A 13,211-nucleotide genomic window follows, 5' to 3' on the forward strand; every position below is an offset into this window, starting at 1 on the left:
CTCCTTTAGAGCCTCAAAGCACACCCAAGAGACTTGGGACCAGCTCCCTCTCTCGCCCTCCTGTAACCCCTACTACAGACCCCGCGTGGGCAACACGAGCAGCTCCCAATATTGGACGTAGGGGTCTTCCTTGCCCGAACCATATGCCACCATCCGAAGCGTTACACGCATAAAAGAAATTTACTAGTCTTAGTCTTGATTTGCTAATCTTGACAACGACACAATGTGGACTTGGTTATCACAGGAGTGGAACAAATTAATGTTGAGAACCAACAGGAGGTTTTGACAAACTGGATTCGGCCAGACGTGCAAGGGTTAACTGGTGATGCTTCTTGTTGGAGGTATGCCCTAGAGGCAATCATAGAGATGATGATATTCCATTTGTATCCATGATTTGTATGTTGTGTTCATTGAATATCCATTGAAGGCTACTTGAATTGATTTGCAATTATGTGAATTGTATGTGAAACTCTTTACTTGTATGGTTATTCTAAAGTTGTCCCTAGTCGGAGTTCATGTGAGGACACACATGAATATTAGACTAGCACATGTATTAGTTGTGACTATGTTTCACAAGTCATGGACATGGAGATGTTGAACTAATAATGTGGACACATGTGGAGACATGTGTTAGGACTGACCCAACACGAGAAGTAGTTCTCTCTTTTAACAACATATACGCTTTATCCTTAGACCTGAGATTGTCGCATGTATTCTAGATGTGGATCGACCTACTTAGGGGCTATCAAACGCTACGCCGTAACAGGGTAGTTATAAAGGTAGCTTTCGGGTTTGTCAAGAAGCATGCTATGAGACATGGTCAATCAAGATGGGATTTGCCCCTCTCTGATTGAGAGTGATATCTCTGGGCCCCTCGAGTGATCGGATCCGAAAATGCATGGCCATGCTACGTACGGTTAAGAGTTAACCTACAAAGGGATTCCGAATCACAGGATCGAGAAAGAGCGGTCGGCTTGAAGCTAGACCAAATATTGTGAGGCAAAGGGAATAGCATGTATATTATGTTGTGATGGTTCATCTGATATGATCTTCGTGTACGTATAGGAGTTGGCACGTCTTGCTAGAGGCCGCTACTGACTATTGGGCCGAGTAGGAGTACTCGGGCCATGTCTATACGTATCCGAACCCATAGGGTCACACACTTAAGGGGCTGGAAGCCCAATTTGGATCTGATCCGAGTTGGATTAGGTTTAGAAGTACTAATGGGCCTCGGACCCAGAGGCCCATCAGGAACCTCTATAAATAGAGGGGTGGGGGCACCCTAGGGTTTACACCTTTTTGGCGAAACACATCTGCCACGCCTCCCACACCCTCGCCTGTTGCAACTCGCGGATCTAGCAGTCCGGCTTGCGACGCTTCCTCCCTGCACGTGTGGATACCTTGGAGGTGTTGCGCCTGCAGCACTTGGATGAGCCGCCGACGAGCCACGACGAGCTGAGGTACCGGAGGCGATCTTGCTGCACGTGGACGAGCTGCTGGACGTGATCGACTACGTACGACTACGTTGATCGACTATGTACGACTACGTGATCGTCTTCACTGCATCGACGCATATCTACATCTTCCGCACCAGTAGTGCATCGAGTGGTAATCCCGTGATCCTTATACGGCAGTTCTTCCTGGTTATACGTGGTAGAATTTTTGAATTGCGCTAGTGTAGCCTACCTCGTATCCCTACACTTCTATAGTTCAAAAGGTGGTGCCCATGCCTGAACTGGATCGTGCGGACATATCAAAAGTCGAAGATGGTTCTTATGACACCTACATTGGTGATGGAGTTGTTGCTCTAGTCAATATACCTAGACAAGATGAAGATATTTTCTTTGTGTAATTTGGAGTTGCAAAGTTTACTTCGTGAACTAATGTGCATTTGATTTCAGGAAAACATTAAGATATTATATATACCATGACCCATGAACTTTATCAAATGCTAAACCAGATGAGATAGAGCTCCCATACATAAAAATTACTTAATTCATACGAACTGCAACTAGTTTGATATAGTAGGTGCATGCATTGAAAGGGGGCGGAGATGAAGGGGCCATTCCCTACCGTACTCTGGAAGCAAGAGTCCACGCCTTCAGTTGCAATAGCGAGCTATTACGACGATTTTGTGTTGTTGTCTTAAAAAATTGTCGTTGCTTAAACTTGCATTGTAATATGGTATTACAATGACACAGGAAGCCATTGGCATAAGGGTGAGTTATTGCAATGACGTGTGTCGTAGTAATCAGTGGAAATTACAATGCCAATTGTCGTTGCAATTTTGGTAATTGCAACGATAGGCGTCGTTGCTATAGTGGCTTTTGCAACAACATTGTGCTGTTGCAAACAAGCGTTAATACAACACAAGAATGTTGTTGTAAGACGAGACTTATGTTGTTGCGATATGTTAATAGGATATCTCAATGAAGTACTAGTCGTTGCTATATGCATCAACCATATCCCAAGAAATATGTCGTCGTGTTACAAATACAGAGTAGCACAACGAATCATGTGTCATTGCTATATGCTCAATGGATATCACAACGACGAGAAAGCGTCGTTATATGCTTACAAGGTATCACAATAAGGTACGTACCATCTTTATATGCTTCAACAATATCACAACAAAATATGTCGTGGTTATATGCGTATAGGGTAGTACAACACAACGTACCGTCGTTATATGCTTCAACAATATCACAACGAAATATGTCGTGGTTATATGCGTACAGGGTAGTGCAACGCAATACGGGTCGTGGTTATACGCTCAATGGATATCGCAATGGAAAATATATCGTCATCATATGCTTGTGGGGTAGCACAACAAAAATGTTGGTCATCGACATGTGCTTATTTTTTAATACATCAGAAGATCCAAAACAAAAATTGACGCCACATATATATCATTAATTAAATCAATCCATCATTCATGCACACCATTAATTGTAACATTAATTTGGCCTTGTTTTCATAAAAAAAAATAGCTTGTAATGCCGAATCAATGTTATGATCAAATTAGCACTCAGTACTCACATAAATACTCTCAGCTAGGTGATTTGTCCATCTTCCTTCCCTAGTGTGAGTAGTCTTCCAAAGTTGCAAAAGGGGTGGCTCAGCACCAGTTACTGGATCTCTCTATGATTACAACATTAAACACCATTAATATATCATTGTGTAATGTATTGAAAGTTGCAAATAAGTAAACAAATCTTTACCTTTTCCCAACTCCACTGCGAGAAAGGTTTGGAACCCCCCAAGTGATTTGTTCTCAGTTGGCTGCGATTCGAAGAGTTCGTGCTGCTCCTACTCTGCACATAGTCATCCCGTAAAGTAATGGTTAGCAATGCAAAGTTGAATTCATGATTGTGTTATTTTACTTACAAAAGAGGACGTACCTTGAACTTCTTAGTTCCAAAGTACATGTTCAAATAGTGCCACTCCACAATGTCTATGTCTTCAGGCTTATGTTTCATTCTCTCATCACAGCTGTCGTGTGCCTTGTATGTAGAATGCAAAACGGATAACCAACATTTGTAGCGTTCATTGGCAACATTCCATATCTTTTTGTTCGAACTCTTAGTGGTCTCAAGGTCCCAATGATCATAGTGGGAAATAAAACTTGTTATGTATGCTACATTCATAATATATGTTTCGAAGAAAATTGAGGGAACAAGACTAATATATAACATTATAATGCAACATGAGGTGGCCATTGACATACCATTACAGATTCTGTGGTATCATCCTTGACATGTTGACACACATCTTTCCAATTTCTAACTCCAATTAATGGAGCCTTTTGCTTTGTAAGCAGAACAACCTCATCCACAAAGGTACATCTATTATCTCCACAAGGACCACCCACATTTTCTTAAAATTTGATTTTCAGCTTCTGTGAGCCAGTCTTCGATCTCTTGGCCACCTCAGCTAGCCCTTTCAAGCATCCTCAGCCCATTTTCTTGCCACCTACTTACTATCAAAAAATAGAAACTTACATTAAGTTGTGCACAACAAAAGCATAAAAAACTGCAGAAGGTGTGAAGCTTTTAGAACCTTTTGTCTGCTTTGGTTTCCTAGCATGAGTTGGCCATTGTGATGGTGGCGTGGTGCTACTACCATTGCTCTCATCACGTACTTCTGTAGGCTTTGCTTGACCTCTATTATAAACCACTGAACAAATCAAAAACAAGTGCACTTAGAGGATTGTACAATTTTCATCAAAAATAAGAATTAGTTTAGAGGAAAAAGGATTTACAAATATCTCTTGTAAGGCATTTCTACCTTAACCATTTAGAGTATGTTTTTACTATTTCTTCCCTGTAGTCATCGTATAGATCTGCAAGTTACGAACACAATTATATGAGTACATTGTACAATTATAGACACATGTGCATAGTGTAATACAAACAGCATACATACCACAATCTAGGTCTTGGTCTTGAAGCTAATCTTTGTATTCATCAAGTGATTCATCATTACTAGTATGATCATCAGCATCAGTAACATCATCAGACTCATTCACCCTTGGTCATTTCAGGGGTGTAATGTTGACAGGTCCAACCATTTCTTCTTTTGATAGTATCAACCTTAGTTTCCTTTCTTTAGATGAATCCATGTACTGAAGCATGCACTTTACATCTTTGGTGTAACCAATTGACTCAACAGATGCATAAGCATTTCCTAATCTCTCCTTATAGTAGAAGTAGTCCTGCGCACCATATCCAAGTTGATCTTTGAAATGCCTCAAGCTGAAAAAGTCTATTTGTGCCCTGTCAATATTAGCCTGAACTAGGAGGTCATCTTGTCCTTCTGCTCCCAAGCACTGTACCATTAACTGCAACATCTCACCTATCAACTCACCTGATCTGTATGTGCACATAGATATCAAAACCCCCGCATCAATGAATGAAGATGTAGTACTACTAGTGCTATGCGAAAAACTAATCAGTAGTAATCAGATCTGAGATTTATAAAAGCATGCGCCAATGAGGAAGCATCAAATCAATTGTACGCAATTATTGTGCAGAAATTTTCTACCCTAACCCTAGAAGGCGTTACAGGTGGATGCGAACCTGTAACGTGTGTCTTTAATCTCAGCTTCCTCAACTCTGACCGTACTTGGTCGTATGCTGGGTTCTCCATCGCCGGCCATGGAAGGAGAAGGAGTCGCCATGGATAGAGTCGCTTGGGCAGAGAGGAACCGTCGCCCCCCTGACGCAACCGGCGTAGTTTTTGGAGCAAGTGGGTAGGAGGCTGAGATATTTGAGGATTTAGGAAAAAATAATGGAGGGAACATTGCAGTAGTACTAAAAATTTGAGGCACAACCTGGCGGGATGTAATGGGTCCCACCTGTCATAGGCACCGAGAACATGTGGTAGCGAAAACTTTTCTGGTGGTGAATACGTTTTCTCGTGGTGTCTTCTGTGGGTCCCACCAGTTGGGGACACATAGGATTACGCTTTCCTACAGAGAAGACGCAAATTGCAATTGTTTTCAATTTAAAAGCGAAGTGTCCGTTTGATTTCAATGTTTTTTCACTCATGTTTGGTTTCCACTATTTTGATTTTCAAAACCAACCTATCTACAATTTTATCTAAATTTGTGTAGTTATTATTCATGGGACCACGACCAGTTGAAGGATCGGGTAAAATGGCAGCTCTTCATGGGATCCGCGCGACCAGCGAGGCCGGGAAGTTTCAGGGCCTACGCGCAAAGCAGGGATAGATAATCACTCCCAGGAATAAATTCCTTCAAACTTACTGAAATCAAGTCATAGCTCAATGGTTTGTCCGTTGCTCTGGAACTTGTAGGCTTCGGTTTGATTCAGGGATGCAAAACTTTTTTTTTTGCATTTTCTTTCAATTTATATTCGTTCATTTTTAATTTACAAGTTTTTTAGTCGTAATTTTTGGCCAATTTAGGTTTATACAATTCCAATATATATTTTCTTAAGTCTAACACAATGTGCATGAGTGGATGCTATCACAAATACAAAGGTAAGTGTATATGACTAGCTTGCTTTATCACAAATACAAATACAAAGATAAGTGTATCTTGGTGTGATGAACCCAAACCTAGGTAAAGATGTCATGCTGCAAAAAGATGGTTTGTGCGATAAATCCTGTCCTTGTGGAGATCAATTACCAATTTGCACTGAAACATTGTCTTAGCTCCCACATGAAATCACCTCAAGGCAAAGAAGGTGACATTGAACATGATACACCTATATGATATGCCATATATATGATACACATTTGATCAAACAAGATTCCAACTTGCCTATTCATAAGCCCCTGGTACCTTGGACACATTCGAAACAGGTCCGTTCATTGTAGAGTAAGTAAATAGTGAAGCAAATGACAAAATGTTAATACAAGGGGTCGGGTAACACAATGTAAATAAAACCATGTGAAAGGAAAAAGCTTTCCGAGAAATTGGAAAAAAGAATCACCTTATTTGGACAACAAATGTGAAATCTAAACACAATTAACTTTTTTACAGTGAATCAAAATAAAAAAAAAGAAGAACACCATGAACTGAACTAGAGCAGCATATGAACCCAGCGCCGACAAGTGGGTCTCGCATGTCAGCCACACATCGGCCAAATACTATGCATAAGAAGGTTGAAAAGCTAGAAGTGAAACAAAACAACCAGTAACTCAATGGTGTCTGCGACATTGATATAAATTGACGATCCAGGTCTGATCCCTGCCCTTCACCCGTTTTCCAATTATTTTTTTTTTGCCAAAAATTGGGTTGGCGCCGACAGGTCGGACCCACATGTCAAGAAAAAAGATCAATGAAGAACTAAGCAAGAACTGATCATGAGGTCGCGCCGACAGGTCGGACCCGCATGTCAGTCGCACGACCGTGCGTGAGAAACCACATATCAGTAGCTCTTGCTATGAAAAGTACTCTACATTTTTTTGAAACAAAATCTACTCATTGTACCCTCCCATTCCTGGATGCGCCTCGTCTGCAGGGTGACTCGTGTCACTACCGAGTGGGCCCAATTGCTACCAAGCCCACACATTAGTGATATCTAGCCTACATAACTGAAGGCGTGGACTCCTGCTTCCAAAGTACGCTAGGCAATGGCCCCTTCATCTCTGCCCCCTTTCAATGCATGCACCTACTATATCAAACTAGTTGCAGTTCGTATGAATTAACTAATTTTTACGTATGGGAGCTCTATCTCATCTGGTTTAGCATTTGATAAAGTTCATGGTTCATGGTATATATAATATCTTAATGTTTTCCAGAAATCAAATGCACATTAGTTCATGAAGTAAACTTTGCAACTCCAAATTACACAAAGAAAATATCTTCATCTTGTCCAGGTATATTGACTAGAGCAACAACTCCATCACCAATGTAGGTGCATAAGAATCATCTTCGCCTTCTGATATGTCCGCATGATCCAGTTCATGCATGGGCACCACCTTTTGAACTACAGAAGCATCACCAGTTAACCCTTGCACGTCTGGCCTAATCCAGTTTGTCAAAGCCTCCTGCTGGTCCTCAACATTAATTTGTTCCACTCCTGTGATTATTGAGTCCACATTGGTATCACCAACATTATTATCACTGTCCTCTACTTCCAGCATGGCAAACAGGGTCCTAGGTTTCATTTTGAGGACACTACACCATCTAGTACCTTTCTTCCTGCCTTTCACATAACACACTTGCTCCACCTGTGTTGCTAGGATGTATGGATCATCTTAGTAGCAAAATCGAGTGGTATCAATATCGATAATCCCAAATTTATCTTTACTGTGCCCTCTGGATTTGCTCTTAGTTGGTGCAGGAACATCATACAAGTCACACTCGAACAATGTGACTTCATGCTGGTTAGGAAAATCAAGGATGATGATTTTTTAAATCACTCCATACCATTCCATGCCATCATCGCCCTTGACGACAACACCATTCTTCTATGTTCATAGATTTTTCTCTACATCTGATGTCCGGAAGAAAAACCCATTGATGGAACACCTATTCCTCACACTAACTATTTGTTCTGGACCACGAGACAAAGAATAAATCATTTCATCTGCTTTTCCCTCTGCATGTAGGTTCCTGATCTACACTCAGAAATGTTTGAAAAATATTTTACGAACATATATATTCAAGTGTGATGAATAAAATTGAACAAAAATATATATGACTCCTTTTATGCTCGAACCAATGTACAAATTCAGTCTTGTGCCTTCTATCAACATTATGCGAGCTGGTGTTCCTCAATTCGTCCATGTGCTCACTAATGAAACAATAAACTTATGTCAGTTAGATAGTGAACACAATATATAAAAACACATGGGATTACATGTAGCTTATTTTATCCATGGAGTGGCCTCATCATAGTTGGATATTATGTAGTGCCTCATCCTGTGCAAGTCATTAGGAGAAGGTATCTCCATATTGTGCCTATGACTACTTTTCTTTCTAGTGAAGTCCATGCTCATAAAGACACTTCGACCAGCAGGTGGTTCACTAACAGTGCCCCTTTCTTGACGCTCTGGCCAATTTAGCTTTGTACTAACACCTTCAAAGAACCGAGAATAGAATGTAAGGCACTCGTCCGAGATGTACCCCTCTGCTATTGAACCCTCTAGGCACACTTTGTTCCTCACATAGCCTTTGAGGGTACGTAGGTACCTCTCAACTGGATACATCCATCTATAGGAAATAGGGCTCCCGAGTTCAGCCTCCCAAGCAATATGAACTGGTAAGTGCATCATAATATCAAAAAATACTGGAGGGAATATCATCTCAAGCCGACAAAGGGTCTCTCCAATCGATGTGATAAGTTCTTTCATCTCAATTTCCTCAAGCTCCTTTGAACATACCGAACTAAAAAACTTGAGCTTGATCAATGGGATCACTACTTCTTCAGGCAATATTTGGTGCACCACCAAGGGTAAAAGTTTTTGTAATATAACATGGTAGTCATGACTTTTAAGTCCAACAACCATAAAACCATTGACATCAACACATCTCTTGATATTTAACGCACAAGCATCAGGCATCTTAACCCCTTGAAGAAAATTCCACAGAATTTCCATCTGATCATCACCTAACTTGTACAACGATGGTGGCAAAGTGTATTTTCCTTTATCATCGAACAATAGGTGTTGATCCTGCCTTATACCCAATTCTTGCATATCGAGTCTAGCCTTCTCACCATCCTTACTTTTACTAGCAAAATCAAGCATAGTCCCTAGCAAGCTCTCACATATATTCTTCTCAATATGCATCACATCGAGATTATGGCGTATAAGCAGATAATCCCAGTAACGAAGGTCAAAGAAAATACTCTTCTTCCTCCAGTTGTGTCATCTATTATATTCATCGCGCTACTTCCTCTTCCTCGAAGTAGTTGCTCCAAAAGTGACTTGCTCGAAACTCTTGTACTGCTCCACTAGTTGTGCACCACTAAGGGGCACTGGACTCTCCCTCATTTCTACCTTGTTATTAAAACTGACCTTGTTCCTCCACCACCTGTGGTTCGTAGGCAAGAAACGACGATGGCCCATGTAGTAATGCTTTGAACCATATTTTAACCACAAGTAATCAGTATCCTTGTGACAACAAGGACAAGCAAACCTGCCTTTTGTGCTCCAACCAGACAACATCGCATATGCAGGAAAATTATTAATTGTCCAAAGTAGCATTGCACGCAGAGTAAAATTTTCCTTTTTTTCCGCATCACAAGTATCAACTCCATTGTCCCATAGCTCTTTAAGCTCATCGATCAGAGGCTGCAAATATACATTAATGTTAATTCCTGGAGATTTAGACCCAGGAATTAGCATCGACATCATCCAATACGATTATTTGAAGCACAACCAAGGAGGTAGGTTATAAGGAAAAAGGATCATTGGCCATGTGGTGCAAGTCACATTCAACATCCCAAATGGATTGAAGCCATCCGATGCAAGTCCCACCCTAACATTACGTGGATCACTTGCAAATGCAGTATACTTGGCATCTACGTGCCTCCATGCCTTTGAATTAGCTGGGTGCTGCACATTCCCATCTTCAACCAATTCTTCCTTGTGCCAACGCATCTGCATCGATGTGGTTTTGTTCATATATAATCTGTGCAGTTGAGGAATAAGTGGAAAATACCTCAGTATCTCTTTACTCCACCAGTGCCATCACCACCATACTCTAAATATGTATCTTTCCACCTACTCTCCCCACATTTTGGACATGCGTTCAACTTCTCGTGCTCTTCTCCACGGAATAACACATAGTCATTAACACAAGCATGAATCTTTTGGTAGTCCAAGCCAAGGTCTCGAACTACCTTTCAAACTTTGTCCAGGGTATCTGGGACACAATGGTCCTTGGGGAGCACATGGCAGAATAATAACAGTACTTGCTCTAAAGCATTTTTCCTAATACCGAACATGCACTTAATTTGATATAGCCTCACAATAAAAGATATTTGGGTAGCCTCCTTGCAACCTGATATAGTTCTTTCCTAGCTTCTTCCATTAACTTGAAAAATTTCCTTGCTGACTCATTTGGCTCCTCAATATTACCACCTCTAATTTCACCATGTATGGCACCCCTAGATAGCGATGAAAGCAATTTAGTGGATGAGACGCCATCATCATGATCATCTTCTTCACCTTCACAAATGTCCCGATCATCATCGTCCACAACAATACATTTAGCAGATCTGTCAATATGATGCTATTTTTTGTAATACAGATCAAACCCTTTGGTATTCAAGTGCAACTCAACAACTTCTTTATTTTGAAATGCCATGCCATGACATCCTCCACATGAACACGGCGCAGTCTATCCTGGAATGGTGCCATCAAAGGTATCTTCAATGAATTTAGCAACTCCGTTTTGCCACTCAGCATCTGTATGTGACAATTGCATCCAACTACGATCCTCATGATCATGTGCCATATTGCAAAAAACCCAACTAATAATTTAAGCACAAGTTTGTACTACTATACAAATCCTGAATAACCTGCATAAAATATAGGTTCCTCCATCGGTATTATTACTATCAACAAGTATTATAAAAACTGAATGAATATATATACTAATTGAAGAACTCAAGTTTATCAGCATGCACATTAATTGTGATAGATCTGGATTGATTTTATACCTTGCATTGAGAGGATGGAATCGGGCAATGCCCATGTCATCCCGCGTTGAGAGATCATGGAGGACTAACAAGGGGACTCTTCCTTGGCACTTGGCAACTCGCGCGCTAGGGAAGGCGATGGCAGGTGGCGATCGCGCGACGAAGGCAGCATCACGCGAAAAAGGGGAGGTGTCGTGTGAAGAAGGAGGGGAGGCGACGCTAGGAGATAGATCAGGATTAGGCCTCTCAGCTTGTGAAAGAAAGGCCTAACATATGTGTGGGCCAAAATAAAAGCCCACCAACATAACCGAGCTAGCGGCACCCACAAACTCATCTATTACAACCATGCGTTCCCCTACATTGCAACGGTGATATATTATTGCAATAGCACCTTCTATCTAGCAACGATTCGAGTGTTTGTTATTATAACCAAGATTTCTTTTGCAATAATACCATTTTTGTTGCTATATCTAATACTAGTTGCAACGATACATATTAGCGTCGCACTATCTAAGACTCATTTGCAACATTGTCTATTTTCGTTGTTATAACCAAGATTTCTTTTGCAACAACACCGTGTTCGTTGTTATATCTAAGACTCTTTTGCAACGCACGATAGTACTTATCACAACATGTTATAATTATTGTAATATGGACAACTATTGCCACCACTATAAAATAGCATGGCAATAATGTCGCCGCAATTACCACCAACACATATTCGTTGTGATATAGCGTACCTATTACAACCACTAAAATTGTAATCACAACGCTACAAAAAAGGTGGCAATATGGCATCCTATTACAACCAACAAGGACTATTGTTGTAATAACCCCTGTGTATTACAATGAAAGTCACCTGTTGCAAAAAAAACTGTGGCATTAGTGATAAAACCTTGTAGTGGCATGGCTGGGCCGGCAAGCGGACGATGGGATGATGTACCTGTATGATGCTAAGGGCCGCTTCGCCTAGGCCAAGGATGTCAGCAAGGTGGGGATGCCATCGAAGCCCCTCACTGCGAGAGGAGAGCCGTCATCGAAGCCCATTACCATGGGAGGAGGGGGCTGCCATGGTGAGGGTTCTTCCTCGGTGCATCATCCCTATTTGGACAGAGGCGTCAAGAGGCGTCCGACCACTCCGAATCTGACTCTGACACAGAGTCGGATGACGAGATAGATGAAGACTGCAACCACTGCATCGATAAGATGGTATTGTTCTTACTTTTTTATATGTCCTTATTATCTATGTATGCTTTTGGTCTAATGAATGGTGATGAAATCTTGGATGGTATGCATGGTCTGCATTGTTAATTTTGGCTGCTTGAGTGACTGAATTGACTTCCTGGATAAATGTTGCCTAGTTTTTGCCATAGATTAATATTCCTAGATAAGTTGTGTTGGTTGGCTTTGTGATAGATTGGTAATGATTTTTGCCTACCTATGAACTTGTCACCCGCTGGCATGAATCTCATGTGAAAGACCATTTTAGAACTGTAGCAACTTATGTTACTTCAACAAGCAAATTATCTGTCACAAATTTGTATGATCATATTCTGCGAAATTTTCTGCTCTTGGTAATAAAACTGCAAACGTAGTTCTGCATGAATATTTTCAATCACTAGTTTTGATAATTTGCCATCTTTTCTGCTGATTTTAGTTCCTGCTTGGTGCTTGGTGTTACAGTAGGCTCACAAAAACTAAATGATGCAAGCAATCTATGCCTTTTGATAAATGGATCTTGTCAAATTATGCCTTTTATGTCCTTAGTTATCAATTTTTTTGCGTTTTGATGATGTGCCATCCTTTTCTACTGATTTATCTTCTGCTTGGAACTTGTCCTGAGTTATTGTTTGATGTATTGTAGGCCAATGTGCAGCACCTGAAAGAGATATTCAAGAACTACAGGAACATGGCACGTGAAAAGTATGATCTTGCAGTTGCAGCAGCGCGAAGACATGGCCAAGAAGCTAGCAATTACTAAACAGGAGGAAAAAAGTTAATTGAAGCATTTATGAAGATAGACAAGAAGTAGGTTAAGAAGTTGGTTGACAAAGTGTTTAGCTTGACCTGTAAATAAATTAGATAATCCAT

The sequence above is a fragment of the Setaria viridis genome, chromosome 4 (genome assembly GCF_005286985.2).
Source record: "Setaria viridis chromosome 4, Setaria_viridis_v4.0, whole genome shotgun sequence".
NCBI lineage: Eukaryota > Viridiplantae > Streptophyta > Magnoliopsida > Poales > Poaceae > Setaria > Setaria viridis.